The sequence below is a fragment of the Somniosus microcephalus genome, chromosome 7, assembly GCF_052327205.1.
Source record: "Somniosus microcephalus isolate GS21.2 chromosome 7, FLI_Smic_1.0, whole genome shotgun sequence".
In the NCBI taxonomy this organism is placed as follows: domain Eukaryota; kingdom Metazoa; phylum Chordata; class Chondrichthyes; order Squaliformes; family Somniosidae; genus Somniosus; species Somniosus microcephalus.
In genome coordinates this window covers 228,672,204-228,684,502 of record NC_140993.1, presented here as the reverse complement: position 1 = coordinate 228,684,502, position 12,299 = coordinate 228,672,204, and positions in this window count along the sequence as shown.

Below are 12,299 nucleotides of genomic sequence, written 5' to 3'. Positions count from 1 at the left end.
CAAAGGCATGGATGAGGGTTTCAGCAGTGGATGAGCTGAGGCAGGGGCGGAGACAGGCAATGTTACGGAGGTGGAAATAGGTGGTCTTCGTTATGCCGCGGATATCTTGTCGGAAGCTCATTTCAGGGTCAAATATGGCAGTAAGGTTGTGAACAGTCTGGTTCAGCCTCAGACAGATGTAAGGGAGAGGGATGGAGTCGATGGCTAGGGAATGGAGTTTGTGGTGGGGCCCGAAGACAATGGCTTCGGTCTTCCCAATATTTAATTGGAGAAAATTTCTGCTCATCTAGAACTGAATGTCGGACAAGCAGTGTGTCAGTTTAGAGACTGTGCAAAGGTCGAAAGAAGTGGCACTGAGGTAGAGCTGGGTGTCGTCAGCATACATGTGGAAACTGATGCCGTTTTCTGATGATGTTGCCTAGGGGCAACATGTAGATGAGAAATAGGAGGGGACCAAGTATATATCCTTGGGGGACCCCAGAGATAACAATGTGGGAGTGGGAAGAGAAGCCATTGCAGGTGATTTTCTGGCTACGATTAGATAGATAAGAATGGAACCAGATGAGTGCAATCCCACCCAGCTGGATGATAGTGGTGAGGCGTTGGAGGAGGATGGAGTGGTCAACCATGTCAAAGGCTGCAGACAAGTCGAGAGGAACGAGGAAGGATAGTTTACCTTTGTCACAATCACAAAGTATGTCATTTGTGACTTTGATGAGAGCCATTTTGGTACTGTGGCGGAGGTGGAAACCAGATGAGAGAGAGTCAAACATGGAGGTCCGGGAAAGATGGGCACAGATTTGAGAGGCGACAACACGTTCAAGGAATTTGGAGAGGAAAGGGAGGTTGGAGATGGAACGGTAGTTTGCAAGGACAGAGGGGTCAAGTGTTGTTTTTTTGAGGAGAGGGGTGATGACAGCAGATTTGAAGGAGAGGGGGACAGTACCCGAGTAGAGAGAACCATTAATAATGTCAGCTAACATGGGAGCCAGAAAAAGAAGTTGGGTGGTCAGCAGTTTAGTGGGAATAGGGTCGAGGGAGCAGGAAGTGGGTCTCATGGACAAGCTGAACGAAGAGTGGTCAAGAGGGGAGATCAGAGAGAAACTGGAGAAAGATGCGAGTTCAGGGCTAGGGCAGGGGTGAACCTTAGAGGAAGTTTGGCCCGATGGTTTAGGGGAAGGAAGGGAAGTGGCAGAGGCAGCTGATCCATTGGTCTCAATCTTAGAGACAAAGAAGTCCATGAGCTCCTCGCACTTGATGTTGGACATGAGTGTGGAGCAGACGGGGAGAGAGGTTTAAGAAGTTGGTTAGCAGTAGAAAATAGTAGCCGGGGGTTATTTTTGCATTCCAGAATGATCCTGGAATAGTGAGCAGATTTTGGCAGACAAGAGTGGGACCAGATCTGGCAGTGAATAGCTAAACCAGTTGTCTGCCATATCCATTCAAGTCTGCATCCCTTGGACTTGAGGGAGCGACGATGTAGGCCATACCAGGCGGAATGGCCAGGGTGAGAGAGAGTAATAGTTTTAATAGGGACTGGGGCATCGAAAGTGGTGGTGAGGGTGTGGTTAAGCAGATCAGTAGCTGGAGAAATGTCGTGGTGAATGGAGGGCAAAGGCTGGACAGTTGGGATTTCATAAGTTCAGTTGTGAAGGAGTTGGGGGAGAGTTTTTTCCAGTGGCAGACACAGAAGGAAGTAGGGTTGGGTGGGGGAAGGGGGAAGTGGGTGGAGAGCGATACAAGGAAGTGGTCAGAGACGGCCTTATCTTCGATTGGCACAGTGGGAGTAGCGAGGCCACGAGAGATGGCAAGGTCGAGGGGGTGGCCGTGAATATGGGTTAGGGAGTTCACATGGAGGGAGAGATTAAGGGAGGATAGGAGACTTGTGAACTCAGAGGAGAGAGAGAATGATGAATTGAGATGGAGTTTGTAATCACCGAGGATGAGAAGTCACTCGGTGCAGAGGCTGAGGGAGGAAAGCAGTGAAGATATCTCAGTGAGTTCATAAGAAAGCACTTGTGAGTAATAAGTATTTATTGTAGTATTTCCATGAATTTTAACCAGCCTCCTCACTTGCCGTTGTGTTCTCGCCTTGCTTTCAATGGCGGGTTTCAGGGAGCCCGGGGACCCCGTGGATGCGACGTTAAAGTTAAAATTGTTTTGAAATATCGCTCCAGTTGAGCAATTACCATATTTTAATAGGCAACCCGCTCTCCTGAGGGGTTTGCGCACAACCAGCCTAATGCGCTCGAGTTAAACGTGGATGTCGGTGGGTTGGAGCCGGCTTACCAACATGCTCTCATTTTTGCTGGTTTAAACCCTCCACCCACACTCAAACCCACGCACTCCTCCAGGTTAAAATCCCCCCTGACATTTCAGTGTGAGCAGAAACTACAAAAATTGGCCATCCAAAGGGAATGACAATCCTCATCACAGCCAATGGTGGAAGGGTTAACAAATGTTATGTAAACGGTTACAAAAAAGAATATTAACTGCAGATTGTGTTTTATTAGGTAAATTATTGTCCCTTCGATACTCACTATCATAACATACTGGGCAGAACTTTCAACCTTGGTAGGTGTGTAAAACGGGCGTAATTGGATCTTCCACCAGCGATGCACTCAGCCCTCCCTGACAGGTATTATCTGTGCAATTTACAGAGTGGTGGCTGTTTATGGTCAATACTTGTATATGGCTCGGCAGGTGCAGAAAGCAACAGATTACTGATTGTATAGGATGCTGTCTGCTACAGGCACTGTCTTCACCCATTGAATGAAGAAGCACAGAGCAATAGAGCCAGAAACCTTAAATGGCACCACATTAGAAGGCTGGCCATATGGAGAGTCAGGTGATTGAATTCTGCTAACCGACAATGTTTTAAAGCGGAAAAAGCACCAAATTCAAACTTAGTTACAATGAGTGACTCAACTAGAAATTGGTACATTCTGAAAATGGATTCAGAAACTGCTGATCCAGAGACCATCGTAAGGGCAACAGATAGATGTTTCTGTGGCCACAGACTTAACTCCAGGATGGTATGTTGTCTCCATGGTGCCAGGGTCAAGGATGTCACTGAGCGGCTGCAGGACATTCTGAAGGGGGAGGGTGAACAGCCAGAGGTCGTGGTCCATATCCGTACCAACAACATAGGTAGGAAGAGGGATGAGGTCCTGCAAGCAGAATATAGGGAGCTAGGAAATAAATTAAAAAGCAGGACCTCAAATGTAGTAATCTCAGGATTACTCCTAGTGCCATGTGCTAGCGAGAGTAGAAATAGGAGAATAGACCAGATGAATGTGTAGCTGGAGAGATGGTGTTGGAGGGAGGGATTTAAATTCCTGAGGCATTGGGACCGATTCTGGGGAAGGTGGGACCTGTACAAGCTGGAGGGGTTACACCTTGGCAGAACAGGGACCAATATCCTCGCAGGGGCATTTGCTAGTGCTGTTGGGAAGGATTTAAACTAGTTTGTCAGGAGGCTGGCAACCTAAGTGTGGGCCCAGAACGGTGAGAAACAAAGCTGGAAGTGCAAGTTAGAATAGTAGTCAGCAAAACTAGTAGGGAGCAGAAAAAAAGGCCAACAGTAAAGCAGGTCAAAGTGCAGAAAAATACTAAACAGGCAAATTTGAAGGCACTTTATCTAAATGCACATAGCATTTGCAACAAGGTGGATAAATTAATGGCATAAATCGAAGTAAATGGGTATGATGTAATTGCCATTACCTTCTTCTTCTTAGGCAGTCCCTCGGAACCGAGGATGACTTGCTTCCAAATTAAAAATGAGTTCTCAGGTGACTGATTAGTCCAATGCGGGACCGACAGTCTCTGTCACAGGTGGGGCAGACGGTGTTTGAAGGGGCGGGTGGGTGGGGTGCTTGGGTTGACGTGCGCTCCTTGCGCTGCATGTGCTTGGCTTCTGCTTGCTCCCGGCGAAGAGATTCGAGGTGTTCGGCGCCTTCCCGGATGCTTCTCCTCCACTTTGTGCGGTCTTTGGCCAGGGATTCCCAGGTGCCGGTGGGGATGTTACACTTTTTCAAGGAGGCTTTGAGGGTGTCCTTGAAGCGTTTCCTCTGCCCACCTGGGGCTCTCTTGCCGTGCTGGAGCTCCGAGTAGAGCGCTTGTTTTGGGAGTCCCGTATTGGGCATGAGGACAATGTGACCCGTCCATCGGAGCTGATCGAGCGTGGTCAAAGCTTCGATGTTGGGGATGTTGGCCTGAGCAAGAACACTGATGTTGGTGCGCCTATCCTGCCAATGGATTTGCAGGATCTTGCGGAGGCAGCATTGGTGGTACCTCTCCAGTGCTTTGAGGTGCCTGCTGTACATGGCCCATGTCTCTGAGGCATACAACAGGGCGGGTATCACTGCTGCTCTGTAGACCATGAGCTTAGTGCCGGGTTTGAGGTCCTGGTCTTCAAACACTCTCTTCCTCAGGCAACCGAAGGCTGCACTGGCGCACTGAAGGCGGTGTTGCACTTCGTCGTCGATGTCTGCCCTTGTTGACAGTAGGCTCCCGAGGTATGGAAAGTGGTCCACGTTGTCCAAGGCCTTGTCATGGATTTTGATAATCGGGGGCCAGCACTGTGTGGCGGGGGCAGGTTGGTAGAGGACCTTTGTCTTACGGATGTTTAATGTAAGGCCCATGCTCTCGTAAGCTTCGGTGAAGGTGTTGACGATAGTTTGGAATTCGAACTCCGAGTGAGCGCAGACGCAAGCGTCGTCTGCATAATGTAATTTGACGATAGAGGATGGGACAACCTGGGATCTGGACTGGAGGCGACAGAGGTTGAACAGTTTCACGTTTGTTCTGTAATTTAGCTCCACTCCAGTGGGCAGCTTACTGAGGGTGAGATGGCGCATTGCAGCAAGGAAGATTGAGAAGAGCGTTGGTGCGATGACACAGCCTTGCTTGACCCCGGTTCGTACATGAATTGGGTCTGTGGTGGAACCATTGGTCAGGATCACGGCTTGCATGTCGTCGTGAAGCAGGCGGAGGATAGTGACAAACTTTTGAGGGCAGCCGAATTTGAGGAGGACACTCCATAATCCCTCACAGCTGACAGTGTCGAAGGCATTTGTGAGATCAAAAGACCATGTGCAGCGGGTGGTGCTGTTCCCTGCATTTCTCTTGTAATTGACGTGCGGTGAAGATCATGTCCATTGTGCCCCTTAGTGGGCGGAATCCGCATTGCGACTCTGGGAGGAGCTTTTCGGCCACTGGGAGAAGACGATTGAGGAAGATTCTTGCGATGTGACGTAGTCCAATCTGAAACTAAGTTCTTCAATCTAAGCAGAGGACACTACAAGGGTATGAGGGACAAATTGGCCATGGTAGATTGGGAGACTACACTTAAAGGTATGAAGGTGGACATACAATGGCTAACATTCAAGGAAATAAAGCATAATTTGCAACAAACATATATTCCTCTAGGGCATAAAAACCCAAAAGGAAAAGTGATCCAACCATGGCTAACAAAATAAATTAAAGCTAGTATTAAGTCAAAGGAGAAAACCAAAAAAGTTGCCAGAAAAAGCGGTCAGCCTGAGGATTGGGATCTTTTTAGAAATCAGCAAAGGGGGACCAAGAAATTGATAAAGAAAGGGAAAATGGAATATGAGCACAAACTGGCAAAAAATATAAAAATGGATTGTAAAAGCTTCTATAGGTATGGGAAAAGGAAAAGACTGGTGAAGGTAAATGTAGGTCCTTTACAGTCAGAGATGGGGGAATTTATAATGGGCAATGAGGAAATGGCAGAGAAATTAAATAAATACTTTGTTTCTGTCTACACGGAGGAAGACACAAAACACCTTCCAGAAATACGAGAAAACCAAGGGTGTGGCGAGAGTGAGGAACTTAAAGAAATTATTAATAGTTAAAAAACATAACTAGGAAAATTAATGGGACTAAAAGTCGATAAATCCCAAGGACTGGATGACCTACATCCTAGGGTTTTGAAAGAGATGGCCATTGGGATAGTGGACACATTGGTTGTCATCTTCCAAAATTCTATAGATTCTGGAACGGTTCCTTCAGATTGGAGGATAGCAAATGTAACTCCGCTATTTAAGAAAGGAGGGAGAGAGAAAACGGGGAACTACAGACCTGTTAGCCTCATATCAGTAGTTGGGAAAATGCTGGAATCTATTATAAAGGATGCAATAATTGGGCACTTAGATACTAATAGTAAGATTGGGCAGAGTCAACATGGATTTATGAAAGTGAAACCCTGTTTGACAAATCAATTGGAATTCTTTGAGGATGTAACTAGTGGAGTAGACAAAGGGAAACTGGTAGATGTGGTGTATCTGGATTTTCAGAAGGCTTTCGATAAGGTCCCACACAAGAGATTGGTGAACAAAATTAGGGCACATGGAATAGTGGGTAATATACTAGCATGGATTGAGAATTGGTTAACAGACAGAAAACAAAGTGTAGGGATAAATGGGTCTTTTTCAGGGGTGTGAGTAGTGGGGTACTGCAAGGATTGGTGCTTGGGCCCCAGCTATTCACAATCTATATCAATGATTTGAATGAGGGGACTAAATGTAACATTTCCAAATTTGCTGATTATACAAAGCTAGGTGACAGTGTCAATTGTGAAGAGGATGTGAAGAGTCTTCAAGGGGATCTCGACAGGCTCAGTGAGTGGGCGAGAACATAGCAGATGGAATATAATGTGTATAAATGTTAAGTTATCCACTTTGGTAGAAAAAACAGAAAGGCAGAGTATTTCCTAAATGGTGAAAGATTGGGGCATGCAGATGCTCAAAGGGACCTGGGTGTCCTTGTACATGAGTCACTGAAAGTGAATGTGCAGGTGCAACAAGCCATTAGGAAGGCAAATGGTATGCTGGCCTTCATTACAAGAGAATTTGAGTACAGAAGTAAGGAAGTCTTACTCCAATTATATAGGGCCTTGGTGAGACCACACCTGAGTACTGTGTACAATTTTGGTCTCCTTACCTAAGGAAGGATATACTTGCCATAGAGGGAGTGCAATGAAGGTTCACGAGATTGATTCCTGGGATGGCGGGACTATTGTATGAGAAGGGATTGAGTAAACTAGACCTTTATTCTCTTGAATTCAGAAGAATGAGAGGGGATCTCATTGAAGCATACAAAATTATTGCAGGGCTGGATAGGGTGGACGCTGGGAAAATGTTTCCCTTGGCTGTGGAGTTTAGAACCAATGGCCACAGCCTCAGAATAAAGGGTAGGACATTCAGGACTGAGATGAGAAGAAATTTCTTCACACAGAGGGTGGTGAATCTTTGGAATTCTCTACCCCACAGGGCTGTGGAGGTTTAGTCATTGGGCATATTCAAAACAGAAGTCAATAGATTTCTGACTAGTAAAGGCATCAAGGGATATGGCGATAGGGCCGGTGAATGGCGTTGAGGCAGAAGATCAGCCATGATCTCATTGAATGGCAGAGCAGGCTCGAAGGGCCAAATGCTCCTATTTCTTATGTTCTTATGTTGTTATGGGACAGTGCTGCATTCTCAGCTTGTGAGTTTGCATTGGGAAGAAACTATTGTGATCCTAAGGCTGTTTGGTGTAGCTGAACACGGATGAACTCTTTTAAAGTGCATTTATGAGAAGGTCTCAGAGCACAGACAAAGGTTAGATGCCTTGTGAAATGAGGCACTGGTGTCCATTGAACTTAGAGTTGTTTTATCATATTCTTTAATTGCACTGGAAAATTAATGCACAAATTTTCATTATAGGCATTAAGTAATTTCATTATAACAGGAGTATGATTCCACAGCAAGAGAAATGCAATACTGGAATTGTTCAGTTTAAACAGATTCACTATAAGTGAGTTCTATTGTGTATATGTCAAGGAAGCAAATTCAGATTTTTTTTTTTTAACCTAAAGTTTCAATTTAATATTGTGCTGAATTCTGATCCTGATCTAGACATCTCCCTGAATCACCATGGACCATTAGGTTTCTTATTGTACAATACAGAGGGTTGGATGCAAACATCGAACATGGTTAAGCAGTTTGCCAAAATGGACCCAGGCTATTCCAGCAGTTATCAGACCCTTTATGCACCCATTAGGCTGCCTTAGAAAATAGACAAATGCTCACTACTAGACTACTAGGAAATATATCTTCTAGGACACTGGGGGATCCCAGATCCCCCATGGACGTACTGAGGAATGGTATTTCAATTTTGCTTTGTTCAGGTATAGCTCCCTGTAAAATTGGGCATGGGGTCTGAGGTTTACAGCATGCCTGGTACACCCCTTAATGTAGCTGGCAAGTGGAAAGAGATTTGGGAGCCTGCGCACAAGCTGTGCACTAGTCCTACATTACAACAGTGACTGCACTTCAAAAAGTACTTCACAGAATCACACAGAAACCCCACAGTGCAGATAGAGGCCATTTCAGCCCATCGAGCCTGCACCGACACATATCCCACCTGATCCCCGTAACCCCTACACCAACACATATCCCACCCTATCCCTGTAACCCCACGTATTTAATCCCCCTAACACTAAGGGTCAATTTATCATAGCCAATCAACCTAACCCGCACATCTTTGGGCTGTGGGAGGAAACCGGAGCACCCGGAGTAAACCCACGCAAACACGGGGAGAATGTGCAAACTCCACACAGACAGTCGCCCGAGGCCAGATTCGAACCCGGGTCCCTGGCGCTGTGAGGCAACAGTGCTAACCACTATGCCACCGTGCTGCCGTTCATTGGCTGTAAAGCGCTTTGGGATGTCCAGTGGTCATGAAAGGCACAGTATAAAGTCTTTCTTTTTATTAAGCCTCTGGCCTTAATGCAAATCGAGAGAGCCGTCCCATAATGCAGCTAATGCACCTGAGCAGTGCTCTAGGCAAATGGGTGTTGAAGGGGTGGCTGTCATTGAATGTTGCCAAAACAGATTTGGGCACCCATGCCCAGTGTCCCCTCTGGCAATTCTAGGCCCTGCCCACTGTTCACAATGTGCCACCACCACATACCCGATGCCCCTTCTCCTAAGCTAGATGACTGCCTGACACACAGCAGGCAGCCAACAGCCTTTTGCTGGTGTAGGGATTGCAAAATCCGCTCAGCCCCCGAAGATTGGGAAATATTAATCCACATCATGGATGAAGACTTGTGTGATTTAAATTGTCTCTGGGTTGGACAATGTTTTAAAACATACCCAGAACCGCAAAAGGCTGTGTTAAAAAGCTCGTAAGCTAGGCAGCACTTGGACACTGGAATCAAAGAACTTTGTGAAAATCGCACACTTTAAGATTGTACATTTTATTAAAAGATGTACTCTTGAGTTTTGGACTGTTTACATTGCCATGGGATAAAAATGGCCGTCAGACCACATGGCCGAAGACAAAGGACTTGGAAAACAGCTTGTGTGTTGCGTCTGTGAAGGAAGGTTCAATGGCAGTCTAATCTGTCAATCAAAGGGGAGTTTCCCCTGCCCTGCAGCAGGACAATCGATACCTGTTTACAGAACGTTCTACAATGTTGACTCTAAGATCAAGTGCTTGAAACTGCCAGCATGAACAAAGGGACTTTGTTTGCTAAGCACTCAAGACTGTCAATCAATTGTGGTTCCAGATGACCACAGGACAATGCTTTGTTTACAAAGCAATTGAATGCTATTAGCATTTGTTTGTATATCAAGTGGACACATCCAAACTGAGGAGAAACCGTTTAGATGAATGGGAGAACACATTCAAACCCATTACTTTGACAATGGGGCAGTTGGATTCCTTTTGTTCAGCCCAGATGAACCTGGATCTGGGCGGGAACATTTTGGCCCAAAATTGGGGTATAAGAGATAGCTTCCCAGAAGCATCTCTCTCTCTCTCGCCTTGCCTCCGTGTGCCTCTATAACATGGAGTCTGTCTGAAGAAGTAAAACACCAGCAGTTTACTTTTAAAACACTGGGGTGTTTTTTTCACTTCGGGGCAGTAAAGATCTAAGTTCGCATTGCAGTGGTGAGCATAAATTTTTCTGGCCTTCCACAAGGCAACTTAGGATAGACATAAGGGTGGGAGTAAAGTGAGAATTTTGTTAGAATTGTGATTATAGTCGTTTTCCTTCGTTGTGTCCGTTTTTCTTCCCTTGTTAAGCAATTTTACCGTGATTACTTCGATCGTGTGGTGTAGTTTCTTTAGTTTTAATAAAATTTGACTTTCTTGCATCCAGAACATTTGTCCATTTTTAATATATAATTAATTATATGTTCCTCCAGTCAGAACTGGAAGGAGGGTTTAGCGATTCGAAACCGCTGATTGGAATTGGTCACAGTGTAGTAGCAAGGCTGCTGACCAGGTAAATTACCATAAACCAGGTAAAGGATTGCCCCCCCTACAAATTGGCGACTGTGGCAGGACTGGAGGCAGTTTTTGATATGATAAATGGTCTGGATCTGGAGAAAGCGTCAGCTCTTGCTTTTCTTGCTTTCAGTCTGTGGGTAGCCCTGCAGAAGTTAGCGGCAGCGTGTAAGCTGACCTATTATGGTATAAGTGGCTGAGTTAAGAAGGGTGAGGTGAGGGTGCAGGAGGAGGTTACAGAGGCCGAGAATCGGGAGTCAGAGTTTGAAAAATGCCAGGCGGAGGTAGAACGCGTCATAAGAGAAGTGATTGAGGCCAGAGATAGTGGGATGAGTGTGCGGGAAGAAAATGCACGCCTCACACTAGAGGTCATGAAATGCCAGGCAGAGATAGAGTGCCTTGTGCAGGATGTCACAGAGGCTAGGGACAGTGAGATGAGGCTACAGGAGGAAAACGCTCACCTCACCCGAGAAGCTAGCGAGGGCAAAAGCCATGCAAGGCACAAGATAGAGTTCCTAAAGTGCCAAATTACAGAAGCAAAGAGTAACGAGATGAGACTGCGGGAAGAGAATGCCCACCTCACCTCAGAAGTAACAGAGCAGGAGGAAAAGGTTAGGGAGGTAAAGGCAGCTTATAAGCTGGCCTGCGACCGAAGGTTTAGTGGAGCAGATCATACCCCATGTAACAGAACGATAGAGAGTTTGGGTATGGAGTTATTAAGGACTAAAGGGATGGTATGTCTCATAAGTCCAAAGGGAAGTCCATCGGACAGTACCAGCAGCCCAAATCAAACCGCCCCACAGGCAGCACCCAGAACAGAGCTGGCTAGGGAATTAGAGATCCCAAAACCGCAGCCCACAGCTCCGAGTTTTGAGGAGCTCTGGCAGCAAGAAGGGGTGGACAATGGGGTGGTAGGAGAACGCCAGCAGGTCCCGCTAGGCAGGCCCGGACCAGAACCAGTGTACTCCCTCCGACAACGGAGGTACGGTCCGCCCGTGAACGATAATGACCCAGGGGCTGTTCAGCATACCTATCTGGTACCCTATGATACCCAACAGCTCAGAGGCCTGGTGAAACATATTCCCCTGCTCTCCGAAAAGGGAGACCCCGCAATGCACTTCCAAGGGATAGAACAGGCAGCCTGTGCTAACGGCTGTGATGATGAAGAGAAAGCCAAAATGTTGCTTTTCTCTGTAGATAGTAAGCTCTATCAGACCCTTTCAGATGAGGCTGAGAGGGCAGAAGGGTTTTGAGGACCTAAAGGAGGAAATACTGGAAGCCATGGGTGCGAACGACGGCAGTCCGTTCGATCGCATAGGGAAAACACTGCGGAAGGAAGGGGAGACCCCACAGGCATTAGCAGACAGGCTATGGCCAATCTACAACAGCGCGTGTACAGGGGGACAAGATAGGGCACACCTGAACCAGCGGCAGCGGACCCAATGGCTTCGTTGCCTGGTGTCCAATTGCCTGCCCCAGATAAAAGCAAAGGCTGGTGCTTGGTTTGACCACCGAGACCCCCTAGCAACTGAAGTGACTGTAATCTGGCAGCTCACGGTAGCATATAGGAATGGTAGGAATAGTGGGACCCCCCAGCAAAAGGGTAAGGTCCACGAGGTTAAACCTGGGGCTCAATACAAGAAAGAGTGGCGCCAGGAGGGGAGCCATCCCTCCCAGAACAAGGTCACTTGTTACAGGTGCGGGGAGGATGGCCACTGGCGCAGGGATTGTAAAAAGCCTGGGAGAGACGATAAAGCCAGGACCCCCGCAGCCCCAACTCAGAAGGCAGAGACAGAAACTCCTCCCGATACAGTCGAGTCCGTCATGGAGTCGATAAAATCTTTCCTCAGGGCCAATCAGGGAAAGGTAGCAGCCATCAGTGGTGCTGCAGCCCCCTCGCCCACCTCTGCCTCCCCACAATGACTGGAGCCCACGCAGCCTGTCCGTCTGTGTAATCTCCGGTACGATGAATGGAAGAGACCGCTCGTACAGATGGA